This window comes from Bos javanicus, chromosome 4 (assembly GCF_032452875.1).
Source record: "Bos javanicus breed banteng chromosome 4, ARS-OSU_banteng_1.0, whole genome shotgun sequence".
Taxonomy (NCBI): domain Eukaryota; kingdom Metazoa; phylum Chordata; class Mammalia; order Artiodactyla; family Bovidae; genus Bos; species Bos javanicus.
In genome coordinates this window covers 66,465,848-66,491,522 of record NC_083871.1, presented here as the reverse complement: position 1 = coordinate 66,491,522, position 25,675 = coordinate 66,465,848, and the positions used below count along the sequence as shown (strand labels likewise).

The window sequence follows — 25,675 nt, the reverse complement described above, 5'->3', positions numbered from 1 at the left end:
TGCTCCACAGCAGGAGAAGCCACAGCAGTGAGGCAACTAGAGAGTAGCCCACACTCTCCGCAACTAGAGAAAAGCCCGCACTGCAACAAAGACCCAGCACAGCCAAGAATAAAATAAAGTAATTTTTTAAAAAAGGTTCTGCCAGGAGGCCACACCTGAGGCAAGGGATGGGGTTGGTGTTCTCAAGGTCTGCCCAGAGGAGGACTTCTTGTGAGGGGTCTGCCTTGTTCAATCAGTAATGTGCCACTGAGTGCAAGCTCCTGAAGAGATCAAGCCCTGAGCCTTTGCAGTGGGAGCACTGACTCCAAGACCCTAGACTACCAGAGAACTAACCCTAGGGAGTATCAAATAGTGAGAAGTCACACAAAGGAAGCCACTTGAATACAAGACCCTGCATCACCCAACCACCAGTTGCACGCTGTGCAGGATGCCTCATCTAAACAACAAATAAAACAAAAATACAAACCAAATCATCAGCAGACAGGATAACCCTCACCCAAGCCTTGTCCATCAGAGGAAAAACAAAAACTCAGCACAAATCTCACCCTATATGAAGCTCACATGAACCACTGGACCAACCTGAGGAGGGCAGAAACCAAAAGGAAGAAAGAATTCAACCTTCTTCAAGGAAAGAAATCAACTTTCCTTGAAGCCTGGGAAAAAGGAGACCTCAAACACAATAAGTTAAAAAAAATAATGAAAAGGCAGAGACATACAGCACAAAAGAAGGAACAAACTAGAAACACAGAAGTCCAAATAAATCAAGTGGAAACAGGCAAACTACCTGAAAAAGAATTCAGAATAATGATAATAAAGATGATCAAAAACCTTGAAAACAAAATGGAGAAAATGCAAGAATCAAAGACATAGAAGAATTAAAGAATAAACATACAGACACAAACAACAGAATTACTGAAATTAAAAATACTGTAGAAGGAATCAATAGCAGAATATCTGAAGCAGAACAAATCAGTGAGCTGGAAGATAAAATGGTGGAAATAATTTCTCAAGAGCAGAATAAAGTAAAAAGAATGAAAAGAACTGAAGACAGTCTCAGGGACCTCTGGGGCCATATCAAACGCACCAACATTCAAATTATAGGGGTCCCAGAAGGAGAGAAAAAGAAAGGGTATGAGAAAATTTTTGAAGAGATTATAGTTGAAAATTTCCCCAACATGGAAAAGGAAACACTCAAGTCCAAGAGGCACAAAGAGTCCCATACACAATAAACCCAAACAGAAACATGCCAAGACACATATTAATCAAACGAACAATGACTAAACACAAAGAAAGAATATTAAAAGCAGCAAGGGAAAAGAAACAAGCAACATACAAGGGAAACCCCATACGCTTAACAGCTGATCTTTCAGCAGAAACTGCAGGCCAGAAGGGAATGGCAGGATATATTTAAAGTACTGAAAGGAAAAAATCTACAACCAAGATTACTGTATGCAACAAGGATCTCATTCAAAATTGATGGAGAAATAATTAGCTTTCAGACAAGCAAAAGTTAAGAGAATTCAGTACCACCAAAACAGCTTTACAAAAAATGTTAAAGGGACTTATATAGCCAAGAAATACAAGAGAAGAAAAAAGATCTACAAAATCAATGGAAAACAATTAAGAAAATGGCAATAGGAACACATATATCAATAATTAAATGTAAATGGATTAAATGCTCCAACCAAAAGACACAGACTGGCTGAATGGATACAAAAACAAGACCCATATATATGTTGTCTACAAGAAACCCACTTCAGATCTCAAGACACATGTAGACTGAAAGTGAGAGGATGGAAAAATATATTCCATGAAAATGGGGAGCAAAAGAAAGCTGAGGTAGCAATCCTCATATCAGACAAAATAGACGTTAAAATGAAGATTACAAGAGATAAGGAAGGACACTACATAATGATCAAGGGATCAATCCAAGAGGAAGACATAACAATTGTAAATATCTATGCACCCAACATAGGAGCACCTCAATATATAAGACAAACAGTAACAGACATAAAAGGAGAAACTGACAGTAACACAATAATAGTAAGAGACTTTAACACCCTACTCACACCAATGGACAGATCATCAAATCAGAAAATTAATAAGGAAACAGAAGTCTTAAATGATACATTAGATGAGATGGATCTCATTGATATCTTCAGGACATTCCATCCAAATGCAGAAGAATACACCTTCTTCTCAAGTGCACATGGAACATTCTCCAGGATAGACGACATCTTGGGTCCCCAATCAAGCCTCACTAAATTTAAGAAAATTGAAATTGGACCAAACATCTTCTCCGACCACAATGCTATCAGACTAGATATCAATTACAAGAAAAAACTATAAGAAACACAAACACATGGAGATTAAACAACACATTTCTAAGTAACCAATAGGTTACTGAATAAATCAAAAGGGAAATAAAAAGATTTCTAGAAACAAATGACAATGAAAACATGACAACTCAAAACCTATGGGATGCAGCAAAAGCAGTTCTAAGAGGGAAGTTTATAGCAATACAATCCTACCTAAAGAAACAAGAAAAACATTGAAAATACAACCTAACTTTACACCTAAAACAACTGAAAAAGAACGAAAAAAAAAAAAACAACCCAAAGTTAGTAGGAGGAAAGAAATCATAAAGATCCAAGCAGAAATAAATGAAGAAGAAATAAAGAAATGATAGTAAAGATTAATAAAACTAAAAGCTGGTTCTTTGAGAAGACAAACAAAATTGACAAACCTTTAGCCAGACTCATCAAAAAAAAAAAAAAAAGAAGAATCAAATCAACAAAACTAGAAAAAGGAGAAGTTACAACAAACAGTGCAGAAATACAAAGGATTATAAGAGACTATTATGAACAACTATATGGCAATAAAATAGATAACCTGGAAGAGATGGACAGATTCCTAGAAAAGTTCAATCTTCCAAGAATGAACCAGGAAGAAATAGAAATTATGAACAACCCAATTACAAGCATTGAAATTGAAGCTGTGATCAAACATCTCCCAAAAAACAAAAGCCCAGGACCAGAAGGCTTCACAGAGAATTCTGTCAAACATTTAGAGACGAGCTAATGCCTATCCTTCTAAAACTCTTTCAAAAAATTGCAGAGGAAGGAACACTTTCCAACCCATTCTACAAGGCCACCATCACCCTGATACCAAAACCAAAGACAACACACACACCAAAAAACTATAGGCCAATATCACTGATGAACATAGATGCAAAAATCCTCAACAAAATTTTAGAAAACAGAATTCAGCAACACATCCAAAAGCTCATACACCATGATCAAGTTTATTGGGTTTATTCCAGGGATGCAACAATTCTTCAATATACACAAATCAATGTGACACACCATATTAACAAAGTGAAAGATAAAAACCATATGATAATCTCAATAGATGCAGAAAAAGCCTTTGACAAAATTCAGCACCCACTTTGATTAAAACTTTTCAAAAAATGGGCATAGAAGGAACCCACCTCAACATAGTAAAGGCTATATATAATAAGTCTACAGCAAACATTATTCTCAATGGTGAAAAACTAAAAGCATTCCCCCTAAGATCAGGAACAAGACAAGGGGTGTCCACTTTCACCACTATTATTCAACATAGTTCTGGAAGTTCTAGCTACAGCAATCAGAGAAAAAAAAGAAATAAAAGGAATCCAGATCAGAAAAGAAGAAAGCTCTCACCGTTTGCAGATGACATGATACTGCACATAGAAAACCCCAAAGATAATATCAGAAAATTACTAGAGGTAATCAGTGAATTTGGCAAAGTTGCAGGATACACAAACAATACGCAGAAATCACTTGTGTTTCTATATACTATCAATGAAAAATCAGAAAGAGAAATTAAGGAATCAATACCATTCACCATTGCAACCAAAAGAATTAAATATCTAGGGATAAACTTACCTAAGGAGAAAAAAGAACTGTACACAAAAAAATTATAAGACACTAATGAAAGAAATCAAAGATGACATAAACAGATGGAGAGATATTCCATGTTCCTGGGTAGGAAGAATATTGTGAACATGACAATACTACCAAATGCAGTGTACAGATTCAATGCAATACCTATCAAATTACCAATGGCATTTTTCACAGAACTAGAATAAAACTTTCACAATTCATATGGAAATACAAAAGACCCTGAATCGCTAAAGCAGTCTTGAGAAAGAAGAATGGAGCTGGAGGAATCAACCTTCCTGACTTCAGATTATACTACAAAGCTACAGTCATCAAGACAGTATGGTATTGGCATAAAAACAGAAATATAGACCAATGAAACAAGATAGAAAGCCCAGAAATAAACCCATGCACCTATGGGTACCTTATTTTTTACAAAGGAGGCAAGAATACACAATGGGGCAAAGACAGTCTCTTCAATAAATGGTGCTGGGAAAACTGGACAGCTACATGTAAATTGCCAACATCCTCTGGATCATTGAAAAAGCAAGAGAGTTCCAGAAAAACATCTATTTCTGCTTTATTGACTATGCCAAAGCCTTTGACTGTGTGGATCACAATAAACTGTGGAAAATTCTGAAAGAGATGGGAATACCAGACCACCTGACCTGCCTCTTGAGAAACCTATGTGCAGGTCAGGAAGCAACAGTTAGAACTGGACATGGAACAACAGACTGGTTCCAAATAGGAAAAGGAGTACGTCAAGGCTGTATATTGTCACCCTGCTTATTTAACTTATATGCAGAGTACATCATGAGAAACCCTGGGCTGGAAGAAGCACAAGCTGGATCAAGATTGCTGGGAGAAATATCAATAACCTCAGATATGCAGATGACACCACCCTTATGGCAGACAGTGAAGAGGAACTAAAAAGCCTCTTGATGAAAGTGAAAGAAAAGAGTGAAAAAATTGGCTTAAAGTTCAACATTCAGAAAACTAAGATCATGGCATCTGGTCCCATCACTTCATGGGAAACAGATGGGGAAACAGTGGAAACAGTGTCAGACTTTATTTTTGGGGGTTCCAAAATCACTGCAGATGGTGATTGCAGCCATGAAATTAAAAGACGCTTACTCTTTGGAAGGAAAGTTATGACCAACCTAGATAGCATATTGAAAAGCAGAGACATTACTTTGCCAACAAAGGTCCATCTAATCAAGGCTATGGTTTTTCCAGTAGTCATGTATGGATGTGAGAGTTGGACTGTGAAGAAAGCTGAGTGCTGAAGGATTGATGTTTTTGAACTGTGGTGTTGGAGAAGACTCTTGAGAGCCCCTCGGACTGCAAGGAGATCCAACCAGTCCATTCTAAAGGAGATCAGCCCTGGGTATTCTTTGGAAGGACTGATGCTAAAGCTGAAACTCCAGTACTTTGGCCTCCTCATGCGAAGAGTTGACTCATTGGCAAAGACCCTGATGCTGGGAGGGATTGGGGGCAGGAGGAGAAGGGGACGACAGAGGATGAGATGGTCGGATGGCATCACCGACTCAATGGACATGAGTTTGAGTGAACTCCGGGAGTTGGTATGGACAGGGAGGCCTGGCTGCTGTGGTTCATAGGGTCGCAAAGGGTCGCACACGACTGAGCGACTGAACTGAACATGTAAAAGAATGAAATTAGAACACCTCCTAACACCATACTCAAAGATAAACTGAAAATGGATTAAAGACCTAAATGTAAGACCAGAAACTATAAAACTCTTAGAGGAAAACAGGCAGAACACTCATGACATAAATCAAAGATCCTCTCTGACCCACCTCCTAGAGTAATGGAAATAAAAACAAAAGTAAACAAGGGGGACCTGATTAAATTTAAAAGTTTTTGCATATCAAAGGAAACTATAAGCAAGGTGAAAAGACAACCCTCAGAATCAGAGAAAATAATAGCAAATGAAACAACTGACAAAGGATTAATTTCCAAAATATACAAGCAGCCCATACAACAATACCAGAAAAAACAAACAACCCAATCAAAAAGTGGGGAAAAGACCTAAACAGACATTTTTTCAAAGAAGACATATAGATGGCTAACAAATACATGAAAAGATGTTCAACATTGCTCATTAGTAGAGAAATGCAAATCAAAACTACAATGAAATATCACCTCACACCAGTCATAATGGGCTATCATCAAAAATTCTACAAACAATAAATTTTGGAGGGGGTGTGGAGAAAAGGGAATGCTCTTGCACTGTTGGTGGGATTGTAAATTGATACAGCCACTATGGAAGACAGTATGGAGATTCCTTGAAAAACTAGGAATAAAACCACTATATGACCCAGCAATCCTACTCCTAGGCATATACCCTGGGGAAACCAAAATTGAGACACATGTATCCATTGTTCATTGCAGCACTACTTACAATAGCTAGAACACGGAAGCAATGTAGATGTCCATCGGCAGATGAATGGATAAAGAAGGTGTGGTACATATACACAATGGAATATTACTCAGCCATAAAAAGGAACGCATTTGAGTCAGTTCTAATGAGGTGGATGAACCTAGAACCTATTATACAGAGTGAAGGGAGTCAGAAAGAGAAAGATAAATATTGTATTCTAATGCATATATACAGAATCTAGAAAAATGGTACTGAAGAATTTATTTACAGGGTAACAATGGAGAAACAGACATAGAGAACAGACTTATGGACAAGGGGAGAGGGGAGGAGGGGTGAGATGCATGGAAAGAGTAACATGGAAACTTACACTACCATGTGTAAAATAGATAGCCAATGGGAATTTGCTGTATGTCTCAGGAAACTCAAACAGGGGCTCTGTATCAACCTAGAGGGATGGGATGGGGAGGGAGATGCGAGGGAGGTTCAAAAGGGAGGGGATATATGTATACCTATGGCTTATTCACGTTGAGGTTTGACAGAAAACGGCAAAATTCTATAAAGCAATTATCTTTCAATAAAAAAAAAAAAAAGGTTCTGCCAACCTGATCGTAAACCCCTGCACAAGCTGAAGACACACAACCATCAACACTGAGGATCACAGCTGGATTCTCCTCAAGGAAACAACTTCTCTCTGGAGTGTGGTTCATTTGAACAGGACCCAGGGCCTCCTCAGCCCAGTCTCACAGAGCAGAAGACAATTATACCCTGTGTGCTGACAAAGATGCTGTGGACAGAAAGGCTCCACCAATACTTCAAGCTGCCCAACAATGAGGTGGGTGGACCAACGCCTCCCATCAGCAACTGAACAGCAAGCTAAGACCAAGCACAACTTTATACAACATCGATACAATTGCACAGAGAACACACAATATGGGTCAACTCAAACCGAGTCCTACTTTCTCTGCTGCGTAAGCCACAGAAACATCAGCTCAATTATGCTTCCAGAAACTAGACAAGCTCAAGCTGCCACTCTTCACTGGGTCTACACGGAACTCTATCTCTCATGAGCATGGGGTTCTGGGGAGGTTATTCATTTTTCTTGTTTTGTTTCCAATTTATTAACCTGGAAAACCAGCCTAGTACTTTATGCCTCTGCCATACCTGAAAACTACTAACAGCCCACTCCAGAGAAAATTTAGCAGACAGGTGAGGCTATAGTCATTATTTGAAGCTTTTAAGTTCCATTAACATTCATTTACTTTAAGTATCTGAAAGCACAATCTCTCAGAACTTCACAGATAGAAAAAGTCAGTCTCTCTCAGTCTCCTGTCTCGTTCTCCGTCTCTCCATCCATCTCTGAGTCTCCCTTTCTCCCTCTCTTGTGAAAGCACCACTTAGACTGAACTCTAGGCACAGACACTGCCACCCTGCCACCACAAAGGCAGGAATGCAGACACAGTGCCCGTGAGTACTTGGGGGTGGATGCTCATGGGATACCGATCACCTTTCACAGCTATCTGCGCCTTCAGGGAACTCGAATGTCTGACTCCACATTCCTGAGCCAAGCATCTCCTTCTGGTCAAGAAACCGTGCTCAGAGTGCAGGGCCAGCCCCTCCTTTCCTGCTGGAACCATAGACTTCTGGAATGGAACAGAATACTGTCCAACACCCCTATTATAGAGATGAGGAAACTGAAGCTCTAGGCAAGGCTAAGACTTGTCTAGACCAACCAGAACTGGAACCCTGGCACTGAGGTCTCCAGGCACTGAGGTCAATGCTCTTTTGTTTATTTCTGGTTAGAGTAAACCCCTCAGCAGCCAAGAGTTTCACCCCACCCAACCCCCAGCAGGGACTGGTGCCCATCAGATGTGGAAAGCACAGAGGCCCCACCTCACCGTGTCCTCCCCTAAGCTCCTCTCTCCCCTCACTGGGAATTCCCATGGTACTCTATCCCCACCTGTATCACAGGATGGGGTACATCACTTTTTTCTTCTCCTGAATTCTTTCTTATCAATTGATGGTGGCAGTGAAGGGGCAAGACTCTAAAACCAGGCTGAAAGTGAAAGTGGCTCAGTCGTGTCCAACTCTTTGTGACTCCATGGACTATACAGTCCACGGAATTCTCCAGGCCAGAATATTGGAGTGGGTAGCTTTTCCCTTCTCCAGGGGATCTTCCCAACCCAGGGACTGAACCCAGGTCTCCCACATTGCAGGTGGATTCTTTACCAGCTGAGCCACAAGGGAAGCCCAGAACCAGGCTACCTTATTCCAACCACTAGCTGTGTGATTTGGACAAATACATAACCTTCTGTGTTTCAATGTTCTAATGTTCTTGTCTACAAAGTGCAACCTATAACACATACTTTCTGGGACTGGCATGAGGATTCAGTGAGTGAATACTTAGATGGCATTTAGCACAACACTGGTCACACTGCAAGCATATGTATCATGACCAAGGAGAAGGTGGTATAAGTTGGAGCTTTGGACTGGTTCATCTTTGAGGCCCAGCATTTGACTATGAGGGATGAGGATGCTGGGTTAAAAAATATGTTGAATGAATGAACCTAGCACAGTATACTGCTGATAACACGTGCTCCGTTAATGATCACTGAACAAATATGTAGATTTCCGGAATTCACAGGCTCACTTAGGAGTGTCACCGGGAAAGTTCATTAGTTAGATAAATTCAGATCTGCAGGCACCAAAATGTTCTATTGCTCTAAGACTTTTCCATTAGCAGCTGCCTTAAAAAGTTTAACCGAAGTACAGCTCTCAACTTCCAAGCATTCTCTTGGCACACAATCACCCATTGTTTTGTGACAATGTCCTCCATTGTGCCTTATGGTTATGCTGTGCCAAGTCACTTCAGTGGTATCTGACTCTTTGCGACCCCAAGGACTGTAGCCCGCCAGGTCCCTCTGTCCATGGGATTCTCCAGGCAAGGATACTGGAGTGGGTTGCCATGCCCTCCTCCAGGGGATCTTGCCAATCAAGGAACTGAACCCATTTCTCTTTTGTCTCTTGCATTGGCAGGTGGGTTCTTTACCACTAGCGCCACCTGGGAAGCCCATGCCTTATGGGGCTGATATACAATTGTTAGTGGACATTTTCCTGTTTTTATCTAGGCTTTGAAAAACAAAGTTCCCAAAACCCCCTGCTGGTACTCATCTCTGAGGGCCCAGTGAATTAAAATATCTTAATAAAGGAAGCCAACAAAAGATAACAGAGTCCTGAATCAGAAACCCAGATCTGGAACCCTATAAGTGGGTTTAGGTGCTTATACCAAAGAAAGTTCTACAGAAGGGGTGGGTCTGGAAGCCAGAGAACATTAGGAGACGGCATTGAGGATGACACAGAACATATCTGGAGCTTCTCAAATAAAAGGCACTTTATAAGAACAAAACACGTTAGTCACCTCAGAGGCTTGAAGTGAAACCTGGGCTTCAACAAACACTCAGTTGACTGTTGGCCAAAATGCTTAGCTGGAGACTTTTACTGTCTGGGACACAAATCTACCCGGAGCTTAGCCAGATAGGACCTCAGATGTGTGGGAGAGGACCCCAAGGCCCATCGAGAAGTTGAGGCGATGCCAGGTTCTTCTGAAAGGTGGCACGCCCTGGGCCCCCACCCAGCAAGGGCCTATCTCAGGAAGCAGGTCCTCCTTGCCAGCCCAGATACACCTGACCTGCTGTGACCTCTCGCTCCATGACCTCACAACAGCTACACAGGGGTGAGAAGAAAGAGGGTAATGCAGATGCCCCAAAACAAGAGGCTTTTCCTGTACCTGAAAGCTCCATGTAAAGAATTTGTTTTTTTAAACACTACAGTTTTTTCAGTTCAGTTCAGTCGCTCAGTCGTGTCTGACTCTTTGCAATCCCATGAATCACAGCACGCCAGGCCTCCCTGTCCATCACCAACTCCTGGATTTTACTCAAACTCATGTCCATCGAGTCGGTGATGCCATCCAGCCATCTCATCCTCTGTCGTCGCCTTCTCCTCCTGCCCCCAATCCCTCCCAGCATCAGAGTCTTTTCCAGTGAGTCAACTCTTCGCATGAGGTGGCCAAAGTATTGGAGTTTCAGCTTTAGCATCAGTCCTTCCAATGAACACCCAGGACTGATCTCCTTTAGAATGGACTGGTCGGACCTCCTTGCAGTCCAAGGGACTCTCAAGAGTCTTCTCCAACACCACAGTTCAAAAGCATCAATTCTTCAGCACTCAGCTTTCTTCACAGTCCAACTCTCACATCCATACATGACTACTGGAAAAACCATAGCCTTGACTAGACGGACCTTTGTTGGCAAAGTAATATCTCTGCTTTTTAATATGCTGTCTAGGTTGGTCATAACTTTCCTTCCAAGGAATAAGCATCTTTTAATTTCATGGCTGCAATCACCATCTGCAGTGATTTTGGAGCCCAAAAAGTAAAGTCTGACGCTGTTTCCACTGTTTCCCCATCTATTTCCCAGGAAGTGATGGGACCAGATGCCATGATCTTAGTTTTCTGAATGCTGAGTTTTAAGTCAACATTTTCACTCTACTCTTTCACTTTCATCAAGAGGCTTTTTAGTTCCTCTTCACTTTCTGCCATAAGGGTGGTGTCATCTGCATATCTGAGGTTATTGATATTTCTCCCGGCAATCTTGATTCCAGCCCAGCATTTCTCATGATATACTCTGCGTATAAGTTAAATAAGCAGAGTGACAATATACAGCCTTGATGTACTCCTTTCCCTATTTGGAACCAGTCTCCAGTTTTTTAAGTATATGCAAATTCCCTGGTAGATGAACAGAGGGAAGAAAAGTACCTCTTTCAGGGCTTTGGGGCTAAAGCCAGGGAGAAACAGACTAGCATGAACTACCATTCAAACTTCTCCCCTGAGCCAGGGGGTTCCCAGAATTTTTACCCACAGACTCTGACAGTCTGGCACCCATGCCGCCATCCTGCCTCCCCTTTTGGGAACCTTTCATTCCTATTCCTAAGGAGCTGCGGGTACTGGACCCCATCCATGTGCATGCACAGAGGCCCCACTGAAGAATGCTGCACATGGCTGGCCAGCATGCATTTACACACCTCTGCTCCCGAAAACCACAGAGCAGGTGCTGTAGGCCAGGCAGACCAGTCTCTGAGCCCTGGTTCTGCCGTCTTTTCTCTGTTCTGAAATTCAGTTCTTCATTAGAAACTGAAAACCATAGGGACTTCCCTGTGGTCCAGTTGTTAAGAATCTGCCTTGCAATGCAAGGGACAAGGGTTCAATTCCTGGTCAGGGAACTATTATCCACACGCCAATGAACAGCTAAGCCTGCACACCACAACGAGAGAGTCTAGCACCGCAACAAAGAGATCCTGCATGATGCAATGAAGATTCCATGTGCTGCAGCTAAGACTTGATGCACCCAAATAAAGATTAAAAAAAAAAGTAATTGAAAACCCTAATTTGTCTCGCACATTAAGACAAGGTTTGTTGTCTGCTGTGGTTTAGTTGCTAAGTCGTGTCTGATTCTTTGTGACCCTATGGACTGCAGCCTGCCAGGTTCTCTGTCCGTGGGATTTCCCAGGCAAAAATACTGGAGCGGGTTGCCCTTTCCTTCTCCAGATCATCTTCCTGACCCAGGGGTTGAACTCACATCTCCTGCATTGGCAGGTGGATTCTTTACCACTGAGCCACCAGGGAAGCCCAAGACAAGGTTTATAAAGCTTAACAAGTAAATGTCATTAATCATTTTTTTCTTATAGATTACTAACATTGAGAAAAGGTATGGGTTGGAACTCCTCAAAGCCTCCTACTGCCCTCTACAATAAATTTCCAAATCCTTCTCAGCCCAGGAGGCTCTGCTTGGCCTTCCTTATTGAACTCGCCTCAATACACTCCATTCTTTCCACCTCTGAGCCTTCAAACATGCTCTTGCTTGCATCTGGTGTGGCCTTACCTCTCTTCATCCCCAAGAACTAGTTGAAAAGGCTCATTCTTGGAGGGGCAGATCCCAGACTCCCTTAATCCCAGTACATGTGTCATGACATACTGCTGTCTTCACTTACAGCACTTAGCCCATTTATACGTATGTACTTGTGTTTACCACCCCTTCCTCTTCCAATAGGTGGCAAATTCCCTTTGGCCAGGTGCTGGGCCCTGGGATTCATTCACTGCTGTATCCCCAAAACTGGGTAGATTCCTGGCACCAGCAAGGTCTTCTGATAATATCTGTTGAATCAATGTGTTGCAGAATTGAAACCCCAAATAGCCAGGAGGAGCCAGGAGCTATAAGCAGTTCTCTGACAGCCCTCAACACCAGGCTGGGAAGCCAGCAAAAAACTTCATACCCATGAAGTTTCTTTTTATTCATAAAGCCAGAAAAACAAGTGCCAGCTTATTATCAGAAATGTTAAATCATCTCCAAGTCACTCAATGGAGAATTCCCTTTGCTAGGCTCCGAGTTCCACTGGCCCAGGCCTCTTGGAAGGCTGCCAGAGCTCCAAACAATGCAAATGCTAGGAGGGTGTAGAATTTCTTTAAAGGTAGTGGGCCTGGCACAGGCCACTGTATTTTTGATGCAATGCCCTTTAAACACTGTCATGTCCACCTGGGTCCCCATCCTGGGAAATTCCAGGCCTGGTTTCCATTTTCTCAAATACCCAGCACACCTGTCTGGGTGAATGTTTTAGAATATATTTAGAAACACAGAATGTCTGTGTTTTATTACAGCTAGGTTAACAATCTCAGTACTCTGAGATGATTGACATTTATCCCAAAATAAACATCATAATTCATTCTAATAACGTCAGTCAATACCAATATCACCACCCCCAGTGTATAATAGATCATCCAGTGAAAGCAATGTTGAGGTTTAAAGGTTATAAATGGAGGGGGAGGGGGGCGCCCACGTTCACTCCATCAGCAGGCTGAGGCAGGCAGTTCTTTGCAAGGGCCTTGTATCCAGGAGCACCACTCTACAAAGAGCACAAGCACATCTGTGAGTCAATTCCAGGAGGCAGGCATGGGGATGGGGATGTGGGCAGAGAGGGAGGGGCACTCACTGAGTCCTGAGTGGTTAGAACCTGGATTTCTGCTTTAAATCCTGAGTGCAGCACTAACAATCTGTTGACTTTGGGCTGGTTATTTAATCTCATTGAGCCTTAGCTGTCTCCTCTGTAAAACAGGAGAAACAATAACTACAATATGAGGTTGTTGGGGAGATTAAATGAGCTAAAAACAAAACAGAAACCTAAAGTCCTTCAACCAGTGCTGCAGAGAGTAAACCTACGTAAGCATTTGCTATCATTATTTAGGGTTTACGAGATCAGACACATCTTTATTTCACTTCATTTCATTAAAGTCTCAAGCCAATCCTTCCAGATTGTTAGAGTTATCCCCTTTTCACAGATGTAAATACTGAGGCTTCTGAGGATTAAGTAGCTAATTCAAAGCCAGATAACTAGGAGATGGCAAGACCAGCACTTGAACCCCATCATCACACTCATTATCATCTTAACCACCATTTCCTGGAAGTCAGGTGGTACACTGAGCACTTCACAGCAACTATCTTATCAAAGACTCAAAATCACTCTCCAAGGAAAGAACTGTAACTATTTCATACAAACAAGGACACAAGGTTGGAAGAATTAAATCTTGGGCGAGGTCACACTGTTAGTTAAGGAATGAAGTGGGAGCTTGATCCTAGTTCTGACACCAAAGCTCACAGTCTCTTCCATTCAAGTCCTGACTGTCTAGTATTTGTCATAGATCTTGTAACTTCACTTGAAATCATCAACGAGCCTGAATTCATATTAAATGTAAACAACACTAGCCTTGTTAAGTGAAGTCCAGGAAAGGCTCACTCCATGAAGGGTCCTGCTGTCCTGAATAATAAGGAGTTAGGATATCCCCAAAGAAAAGCCTAGGTTTCCACCTGGTTCCTTCTAGAAGGCTTGGTTGGGGGGTCACTGATACCAACTGGGAAATGTGTTAAAAAGAAGCATGAGGAGTTCTTGGTCATTAGACTTTTATCTTTTGGGAATTAGAAGACCACAAATATTTTCTCATGTATCATCATCTGCTCCCAGCTCTTCTACCATGGAAAGGCTTTCCTTTCCTTAGCAGTATTTGACTGCCCTACTCAGCTAAGCATGACTCTGAAAATATCTACCAAGTTGCTCCATCCCCCAACTATTTTCTGTCCCTAAACTATATCATGGAGATGACATACAGAAGGGCCAATAGCAACAAAGATATAATGAGGTATACAAAGATATAGTGATGGCGACTTCATGTTTCATGAAAACAGTAACCAACCCACACCTGGTGCTAACCTGATACTCACTTTGCAAATTACCTAGACCCTCATGTTGACCCATTCAATAGTTCTATAGGAAACTATATTGTTGTTTGCTTTATTGACTATGCCAAAGCCTTTGACTGTGTAGATCACAACAAACTGTGGAAAATTCTTCAAGAGATGGGAATACCAGACCACCTGACCTACCTCCTGAGAAATCCGTATGCAGGTCAGGAAGCAAGAGTTAGAACTGGACATGGAACAACAGACTAGTTCCAAATAGGAAAAGGAGTACGTCAAGGCTGTATATTGTCACCCTGCTTATTTAACTTATATGCAGAATACATCATGCGAAATGCCCAGCTAGATGAAGCACAAGCTGGAATGAAGATTGCTGGGAGAAATATCAATAACCTCAGATATGCAGATGACACCACCCTTATGGCAGAAAGTGATGAAAAACTAAAGAGCCTCTTGATGAAAGTGCAAGAGGAGAGTGAAAAAGCTGGCTTAAAACTCAACATTCAGAAAACTAAGATCATGGCATCTGGTCCCATCAGTTCAGTTCAGTTGTCACTCAGTCATGTCCAACTCTTTGCAACTCCATGAATCGCAGCATTCCAGACCTCCCTGTCCATCACCAGCTCCCGGAGTTCACTCAAACTCATGTCCATCGAGTCGGTGATGCCATCCGACCATCTCATCCTCTGTCGTCCCCTCTCCTCCTGCCCCCAATCCCTCCCAGCATCAGAGTCTTTTCCAATGAGTCAACTCTTCACATGAGGTGGCCAAAGTACTGGAGTTTCAGCTTTAGCATCAGTCCTTCCAATGAACACCCAGGACCAATCTCCTTTAGAATGGACTGGTTGGATCTCCTTGCAGTCCAAGGGACTCTCAAGAGTCTTCTCCAACACCACAGTTCAAAAACATCAATTCTTCAGCGCTCAGCTTTCTTCACAGTCCAACTCTCACATCCATACATGACCACTGGAAAAACCATAGCCTTGATTAAATGGACCTTTGTTGGCAAAGTAATGTCTCTGCTTTTCAATATGCTATCTAGCTTGGTCATAACTTTCCTTCCAAAGAGTAAGCGTCTTTTAATTTCATGGCTGCAATCACCATCTGCAGTGATTTTGGAGCCCAAAAAATAAAGTCTGACACTGTTTCCACTGTTTCCCCATCTATTTCCCATGAAGTGATGGGACCACGATTTTAAGATCATGATCTAAGATGCCATGATCTTAGTTTTCTGAATGTTGAGTTTTAAGCCAGCTTTTTCACTTGCCTCTTTCACTTTCACCAAGAGGCTCTTTAGTTCCTCTTCATTTTCTGCCATAAGGGTGGTGTCATCTGCACATTTGAGGTTATTGATACTTCTCCTGGCAATCTCGTCCCATCACTTCATGGCAAATAGATGGAGAAACAATGGAAACAGTTAGAGACTTTATTTTGGGGGGCTCCAAAATCACTGCAGACGGTGACCGCAGCCATGAAATTAAAAGACGCTTGCTCCTTGGAAGAAAAACTATGAACAACCTAGACAGCATTTTAAAAAGCAGAGACATTACTTGGCCAACAAAGGTCTGTCTAGTCAAGGCTGTGGTTTTTCCAGTGGTCGTGTATGGATGTGAGAGTTGGACTGTGAAGAAAGCTGAGCGCTGAAGGATTGATGCTTTTGAACTGTGGTGTTGGAGAAGACTCTTGAGAGTCCCATGGACTTCAAGGAGATCCAACCAGTCCATTCTGAAGGAGATCAGCCTGGGATTTCTTTGGAAGGAATGATGCTAAAGCTGAAACTCCAGTACTTTGCCCACCCCACGTGAAGAGTTGACTCATTGGAGAAGACTCTGATGCTGGGAAAGATTGAAGGTGGGAAGAGAAGGGGACAACAGAGAATGAGATGGTTGTATGGCATCACCAAGTCGATGGACATGAGTTTGAGCAAGCTCCGGGAGTTGGTGATGGACAGGGAAGCCTGGTGTGCTGCAGTCCCTGGGGTCACAAAGAGTCGGATACGACTTAGTAACTGAACAACAACATCAGTTCAGTTGCTCAGTCATGACCGACTCTTTGTGACCCCATGGACTGCAGCACACCAGGCTTTCCTGTCCTCCACTATCTCCTGGAGTTTGCTCAAATTCATGTCCATTGAGTTGGTGATTCTAACCATCTCATCCTCTGCCACCCTCTTCTTCCTTTGCCTTCAATCTTTCCCAGCATCAGGGTCTTTCTCAATGAGTTGACTGGGCCAATTGATCTCAGAGCCACTGAAATTGAATTGAAACCCCAAACTATAGTTTAATTCAAAGGAAAATGACTACTCAGCAAAACAAATAACAAAGCAACAGATTACAAGAGAGCACTCTAAGTGAAGAGTAACACAAAATTGCCTTGCTGGTTCTATCGAAGCAGATCCCTTGTTAGGGCATCGTGCCCCTTCAGAGGGCCAAGGAAAGATTGCCACAGAGTAACAGCATCCCAGACCCAACAGCTCCAGAGGCAGGGAGGATGACTAATGGGAGGGAGGGTGGCAAGCTTGTCCTGGCCAACTTTGCATTAAAATCTCTGCCCACAGTTTGGTCTGTGGTGGGATTTAGATAAAACACAAGAAGAATTCAACCCATAAAGTCTTGCTTTGACAAACTTTCCAGCACTGGGTAAAAAACATTAATTAATTGAAATGGCAGTGATTACTCACCTCTTACTACAAGAGTCAAGTTTGGGGGGCAGGAGGGGAACACGTCACTGAGTAATGACGCACCAAAGAGTTTTTCTTGAAACAACCTTCCTTCCTTCCAACTTTGGACTCTATAGATGGATGAAAGGAAGCCCTTTGTGTAAGACTCAGCTGACTCTGCCTTTTCAAAAGATAAAAGAAAACAGGACTTGCAGAAACCTGCAAGATACCTAAAAGCATCTACATGACAAAAATTCAGCAAAAGTATAAATCTTATCTTTTTAAATTTCATCTTGCCTCAAACCCCCAAAAAAGAAGAATCATAGAAGGAACTAGTAATTTAAACTTCAAATCCTAAATTTAAGTCTTAGATACTGAATAAATATTGAACTTTTTTTTATAAAAGGAGACAAGAATTTAAGATTCTCATTAGGCAAGTATAAGGGATAGTGCTGTAAAAGCACTTGATTTTTATATCACCATTAAATCACTATTTATAGTATTCCTACTCTTTAATCTAAAACAAACAGTGCTGCTATTACTGTCAGAGAATCACCAGTGACACACACAGTGGAACTAAGGTGAAAGATTCAGGGTGCCCCCACTGACAACTGCAGGATGTATGTTTTCCCTTCCCCAAGTTCCTGACTTCTTGGTCATCTAAGAAGGATTCATTGTCCCTAGGGCAAGAGTCAGTAGCAAAACAGGTACAACTGGGGCACAGCCCAAGGATGCTGACAGCACGAAAGTCACGTGTGTGTGCCCATGTCAATTCTGAAACCCTGTAAACAGCCCAGCTACAGGGGAGCTCATATGTATATATGTGTATGCTGCTGCTGCATCGCTTTAGTCGTGTCTGACTCTGTGCTTCCCACCAGGCTTTCCGTCCTTGGGATTCTCCAGGCAAGAACACTGGAGTGGGTTGCCATTTCCTTCTCCAATGCATGAAAGTGAAAAGTGAAAGTGAAGTCGCTCAGTCATGTCCAACTCTTAGTGACCCCACGGACTGCAGCCTACCAGGCTCCTCCATCCATAGGATTTTCTAGGCAAAAGTACTAGAGTGGGGTGCCATTGCCTTCTCCAATATATGTGTATACATATATGCATATGTATTATATATATATATATATATATAGATTACAGTAGAATAGAGGAAGTCTCAAACTTAAGGACCACTTTATTTTGTCATTCCTATCACATGGAGTAAAACTGTATTCCAGAGCCATTAATAAGCCCTACTGAGCAACAGGCTGGTGGCCTGAAATTGCAGGCCTTAAACTACACAGTGACTGAGGAGAAGGAGTACAAACCCCTTTCCTGAGCAAGGCAGGAAAAGAAAAAGGGAATGGAGTTTCAAGGGAGACAACTGCTGGACACTCTCTTCACTGTGGCTGTACTAAACAACTGTTGAACACAAATCACTACTGCGGTGGCTAGTAACTGCTACTGATGGAGAAGCAACCGGGCCTGCCAGGCATTTGATACACATTGTCTCCTTCAGGACAGAGCTACTATTTTTCCCATTTCACAAGAAAGAAAACAGGGGTTCAGGGAGATCATCCAAGTATCACAGAAGTGACAGACTCTGAATTTGGGCCCAGGTTTGATGGGCTCCAAAGCTTGAACTTAAATTTCTTCATTATGCAAAACCACAATCCATTCTTCTTGGACCCTCTAGAAGCCCTCTCTTCTCCTAGGTTGTTGTTTGTTTCAAATCCACCTTTCTTATCTGCACCACACATGCAGTAGAAATCTGTGTCTTGTCCAGTGGCCCTGGTTGCTGAGATTAGCGATCAACCCTTGGGTGAGAAGAGGGTAAATTCTGTGCACTTCTAATATTCAAGTTCCTTGGAAATCTCAGATAGGGGGCTTTCAGCAGGTACAAACCCGACCCTGCGGCAAGCACACCTGCTGCTCCTGCTGCTAAGCCGCTTCAGTCGTGGCCAACTCTGTGCGACCCCCATAGATGGCAGCCCACCAGGCTCCCCCGTCCCTGGGATTCTCCAGGCAAGAACACTGGAGTGGGTTGCCAGTTCCTTCTCGGATTTATGAAAGTGAAAAGTGAAAATGAAGTCGCTCAGACGTGTCCGACTCTCAGCAACCCCATGGACTGCAGCCTACCAGGCTCTTCTGTCCATGGGATTCTCCAGGCAAGAGTATCGGAGTGGGGTGCCATTGCCTTCTCCGAAGCACACCTAACTTCACCCTTAAAACAGAAATCCCAGAAGTTGTCAACAGGTTTACTGGCTTCCCTTCATTTAACTTTAAATGATAGTAATAGAGGCATTTCCCAGAAAGCAGAACCAACGAGGCATCATGATCTGGCAAAGCTTCTGTGTTTCACAATATGCCAAAAGACTGTGTGCATAGCTGAGGCAGTATTCCGGCGACGCTGCCAAGTCTTGTCTCATTTCCCTTCTCTGCGTCTCGGGAAACCAGAGAGAGGGCCACTGCCCCTTTCCCAGGGCCACGCGGGACACTGGGTACAGCCGGATCTGTCTGCAGGCTGGACTCTTACCAAAGCCCCTGCCCGCCTTTCCATCCTCTCTTGGCAACCACTCTTTGGTCGCTGGTGCTCAACCCTGCCCACACAGTGGAATCAGCTGAGAAGTATAAACGATACAGACCCCCGCCCCCTCCATTCCCCCAAGGGGTTCTGATGGATCCAGCCTGGGCATCTGAATTTTACAAGCACCCCAGGTGATTCTACGGTGCAGGCAGGACTGAGACGCTCTGTCTGGACCACCGTGGGATAAACGATTCCCCTAACGCTGAAGTTCACCCCCCTGAACTTTCGTGGTTCCACAAACACCGGGTTTCTCCTCCTTGCTCCACCCGGAGCTCTTCCAGCGCAGCTTTGAATTCTGCCCGCTCGCAGGACGCCGCCTCTCTGCGCCTCCTCCGCCGCGGCGCCCAGGACCCCCAGAAAACGTGTGCTCCGCGCGACCCACCCCTGCCGCTGGGACTTACTTGGTCGCCAGGTATGGAGACCTCGCGGTACTGGGGAGCCAGAGCCGGAATCCGGTGCGCCGGGAGCGCGCGGGCGGGAACTCGGAGGTCTGGGAGTGCCGGCCCCGTAGCGCGGCGCCCGCAACTTCACCCGCTGCAGGGCAGGTACAGCCGCCGCGCGGGCCGGGAACGCGAACTGTCACGACCGTAGCGACTGCCGCGCCCCGAACCACCGCGGCCTGCGCTAAAAGGCCGAGGCGCGGCCCGGGCGAGCGAGGCGAACGCGGGCGGCCGGGAGAGGCTGCGCGCAGAAAGTGGCCCTGGGCAGCCTGAAGGGGCAGTCCCTGCCCCAGCAGAGTAGCCAGGCCACCGCGCGGGTAGGCCTGAGAGCTCGCCAGAGGTGACCCACGCCTACTGGTGGCGCCAGCTCCGTCCCGGCTGCTGCGAGCTCAGGCCCGTCCCGTTAGAAGTGCTAGCCCAGCGTCCGCAACCAGAGGCAGCTGCTTCAAAACACCACGGTGGAAACGCCTGTTAGAACACGTGCTCCCCCGTGAAACTCCTGTTAACACGTGACACATGCTCCCGGATGAAAAGCAGCTCAAAACAATCAAACCTTTTACGACAGAGCATATACTTCGATATGGACATCTTAAAAATCTAAGGTTTTCTTCCTGCCCTTAAATCTCTTCTTGGCGGTGTACATTGTTTACTGTTAACGCAGTGATGACCTGTCAGGGAGTTTGTAACATGCTAGCTAATACATTTCCTAGTAAGCTGTCTTTTTAACGTTTTAAATGGAGAAGGTCTACATAAGGCATAACGATGCTATAAATAAGTTTCACACTGAATAAAATACATTCAATCATGTGACCCCATATGCTCATGAATATTTAGATTCCCAAAAAAGGCTGCCTTCTGAAAAGTTTGTTCATAACTCAAAAGTGAAACTTTGCAAAGGTAACACTGGTGGGAGACGTGCAAACTTGTCAAACCTAATATAGAGACACTAAAGATACCAATTCTTCATGTATGTTTATCCTTACATGAACTTCTGGTAGAAAAATTGCAAAATTTGTCCTTTCTTCTAGGATTCTGGATTTTATCTTCCGTATCTTTTAAATACTCACATTTTCTATATCCTGCTTCTCTGTCTGCACTTTCAGTTGACTTCTTCAATTCTTTCCATTAATCAATTATTTTTGTGGTTATTTGAATCTGCTGTGTTACTGGTCTTCGCTAGGTGAAATAGTCCCTCCAGGCCCCCTATAATGTTCAAGTCCTACACCTGGAACCTGTGAATATGGCAAAGGAGAATTAAAGTAGCAGATGGAATTAAGGGTGCAAATCAGCTGACCTTGAGATGGAAAGATTAAGCATGGTCTATTGGTATGGGCTGGATGCAGTCACAAGGGTCCTTATAAATGGAAGAGGGAGGCAGAAGAAGGAGCGCTAAAAGAGATAGCAACTTGGGAAGGATTGGGCCGGGTGTTGCTGGGTTTGAAGAGGAGGAATGGAGCTATGAGCCAAGAAATTGAGCTTCTGTGGCTTCTAGAAGCTGCAGAAAACAAGGAAATGGGTTCTCTAGCAGGGCTCCAGAAGGAATACAGTTCTGCTGACACTTTGATTTCAGCCTAGTGAGACACATTTTAGACTATTGAACTCCAGAACCATAATAAAAATTGTGTTGCTCTAGGCTACGAAATTTGTGGTAACTCATTACAACAGCAACAGGCAACCAATACACCATCCACTTAAGTTCTTAATTTCAACAATAATATATTTATTTTCTAAGAGTATTTTGGTCTTATTTCTAATTTTATTGGGCAGGTTTAATAGTCTCCTGTTCTCTGCTGATTCCACTGCTTCAAAAATTCATATATAGTTATTTTTACTTTTAATTAAACTTTTTATTTGAGGATAGTTGTAAATTTGCTAGAGTGAAAAAGTTGGCTTAAAACTCAACATTCAGAAAACTAAGATCATGGCATCTGGTCCCATCTCTTCATGGCAAATAGATGAGGAAACAGTGAGAGACTTTATTTTAGGGGGCTCCAAAATCACTGCAGATGGTGACTGCAGCCATGAAATTAAAAGGCACTTGCTCCTTGGAAGAAAAGCTATGATCAATCTGCTGCTGCTGCTAAGTCGCATCAGTCATGTCCGACTCTCTTCGACCCCATAGACGGCAGCCCACCAGGCTCCCCTGTCCCTGGGATTCTCCAGGCAAGAACACTGGAGTGGGTTGCCATTTCCTTCTCCAATGCATGAAAGTGAAAAGTGAAAGTGAAGTCGCTCAGTTGTGTCCGACTCTTCGCGACCCCATGGACTGCAGCCTACCAGGCTCCTCTGTCCATGGGATTTTCCAGGCAAGAGTACTGGAGTGGGGTGCCATTGCCTTCTCTCTGACCAATCTAGACAGCATATTAAAAATCAGAGATGTTACTTTGCCAACAAAGGTCCATCTAGTCAAGTGAAAGTGAAGTGACTCAGTCCTGTCCGACTCTTTGCAACCCCATGGACTGCAGCCTGCCAGGTTCCTCCGTCCATGGGATTTTCCAGGCAAGAATACTGGAGTGGGTTGCCATTTACTTCTCCAGGAGATCTTCCTGACCCAGGGATTGAGTCCGGGTCTCCCACATGGTAGGCAGACACTTTGCCATCTAAGCCACCAGGGAAGTCCTAGTCAAAGCTATGGTTTTTCCAGTAGTCATATATGGATGTGAGGGTTGGACCATAAAGAAAGCTGAGTGCTGAAGAATTGATGCTTTTGAACTGTGGTGTTGGAGAAGACTCTTGAGAGTCCCTTGGACTGCAAGGAGATCAAACCAGTCAATCATAAAGGAAATCAGTCCTGAATATTCATTGGAATATTCAGACTGATGCTGAAGCTCCAATACTTTGACCACCTGATGCGAAGAACTGACTCACTGGAAAAAACGCTGATGCTGATGGGAAAGATCGAAGGCAAGAAAAGGGGACGACAGAGGATGAGATGATTGGATGGCATCACTGAGTCAATAGACATGAGTTTGAGCAAGCTCCGGGAATTGGATCTTTATGTTGAGCCTTCCAAACTATGAACGTAGTATACCTCTCCATTTATTTATTTAGATCTTTGATATCTTTCATCAGTGTTTTGTTGTTTTCAGTACAAGTCTTAACACATTTGGTTAAATTTGCACTTAAGTATTTCCTTTAAAAAATTATATACATTGTTGGAAGAATGTAAAATTGACAGGGAGGCCTGGCGTGCTGCAGTCCACAGGGCTGCAGAGTCAGACACGACTGAGCAACTGAACTGAACTGTAAATCCACATGCAGCTGTAAGAGATAATGCAGAGACCCTTACACCTTTAACCCAATTTCCCTTCATGGTCATCTTGCAGACCCTGAATGATACAGTCAAAATACAGAACATTTCCACCACTGCAATGACCCCCCATGTTGCCATTACACCACACCACCTCCTCTTTAACCCCTGACAACATCTAACCTGTTCCCCATTTCTGTACTATGTCATTTCAAGAATGTTACACAAATGGAAGCACACAGTATGTATTGAGATTTTGTTTGGGGACTGGTTTTGTTCACTCAGCCTAAGTCTCTGGAGCTTTACCTAGGGCATCGCATGTATCAGTGGTTCTCTTTATTACTGAGTAGTATTTCATGGTATTACCACAAAGATACCACAGCTTAATCATTCACATGTAGAAAGACATTTGGATTATTTCCAATTTTTAGCTGTTATGAATAAAATCGCTATAGACATTAATCTGCAGGTTTATATGTGAACGTAAGTTCCCATTTCCCTGGGATAAATGCCCAGGCGTGCAACTGTTGGGTCATATGATAGTTGCATGTTTAGTTTACTAAGAAACTGCACACTGTCTTCCACAGTGGCTGGACCGTTTTGCAGTCCCACCAGCAGTGTGTAAGTCATCTAGGTGTATCACATCCTCATAGCATTGGGCACTGTCATGTTTTCTCTTAGCCATTCTATATGTGTGTAGAGTTTAGTGGTCTATCATTATGGTTTTAATTTGCTAGTGATGATCTACATCTTTTCATGTGCATATTTGCCATCTATGTCTCCACTTGCGTGAAATGTCTCTTCATGTCTCATTTATTAGTTGAACAATTTGCTTTTTTATTGTTGAATTTCAAAAGTTCTTTATATATTGTAGATACTAACCCTTTGTTAGATATGTGGTTTGTCAATATTTTCTCTCACTTCAAGCTTGTATTTTCATTCTTTTGATAGGATCTTTCACAGAGCAAACATTTTAAATTTCGATGTACACTAGTTTTATCCATTTTTCCTTGTATGGATCATGCTTTTGGTATTCAAAGAACTCTGTTTGCAAATTCCTAGATGTCAAAATTTCCCCCCAAAATTTATAGTTTTATGTCAGGCATTTGAGTTAATTTTTGAATGAGACATCAGTTAACTTTATTGTAATTATTATTTTTGCCTATTATTTTTGCTCCAGCATCATTGTTGATGGTGGTGGTGGATTAGTCACTAAGTTGTGTCTGACTCTTGCGACCCCATGGAGCCTCCTCTGTCCATGGAATTCTCCAGGCAGGAATACTGGAGTGGGTTGCCATTTCCTTCTCCAGAGGAGAAGGGCTATCTTTCTTTGTTGAAGGGCTTAATTGTTGAAGGGCTATCTTTCCTCCGTTAAATTACTTGTGCACCTTGTATGTGTGTATTTCTGGATTCTCCATTCTGTTTCATTGATCTGTATGTTTATCCCTCTGCCAGTACCACACAATCTTGAAACTGGGCCAATTGAGTCCTCCCATTTTATTCTGCTTTTTTGAAGTTGCTTTACCTATTCTGATTCCTTTGCCTTTCCATATAAATTTTAGAAAAAAAATCTTGAAGGGATTTTGATAGAAATTGTGGTAAACCTATGTTGGAGAGAACTGAGATCTTTATTATGTTGAGCCTTCCAAACTATGAACATAGTATACCTCTCCCTTTATTTAGATCTTTGATATCTTTCATCAGTGTTTTGTAGTTTTCAGTATATAAGTCTTAGAACGTTTGGTTAAATTTTCACTTAAGTATTTCCTTTAAAAATTATATACATCATTGGTAAGAATGTAAAATTTTTCAGCCAATGTGAGAAACAGGTTGGTCATGCCTCAAAAACTTAAACCTAGAATTACCATATGACCCCATTAATTCTATTCCTAGGTACTTAAAAATATATGTGCATACACATGTTCATAGCAGCGCTATTCACAATAGTGAAAAGGTGAAAACAGTCCCAATGGATGGATGGATGAACAAGTTGTTGTAAACGTATAGAAGAATATTATTTGCTTTTAATCCACTCCACCAATTGTTACTTGGTGTCTTGAGATCATTTCATTGAATATACTTATTGATATGTTAGGGTATAAATGTGCCATTATTATTTGTTTTCTGTTCTTTCATTTC

At 42.8% G+C, this 25,675-nt stretch overlaps 1 protein-coding gene across 3 annotated transcripts in view; it reads right to left on the bottom strand.

Annotated features, from left to right (window-relative positions):
- The window catches only part of NOD1 (nucleotide binding oligomerization domain containing 1), an 89,853-nt gene extending 68,749 nt beyond the window's left edge, over positions 1 to 21,104 (bottom strand). For 2 of the 3 annotated variants that reach the window (XM_061414224.1, XM_061414225.1), the window contains exon 1: positions 20,248 to 21,098. The gene's annotated coding sequence lies outside the window, so the exon portion shown is untranslated. Of the gene's footprint in view, positions 1 to 20,247 lie in introns of all 3 variants that reach the window. The other variant, XM_061414226.1, reaches the window with a different exon arrangement.
- Positions 21,105 to 25,675: the final 4,571 nt, after the last annotated feature.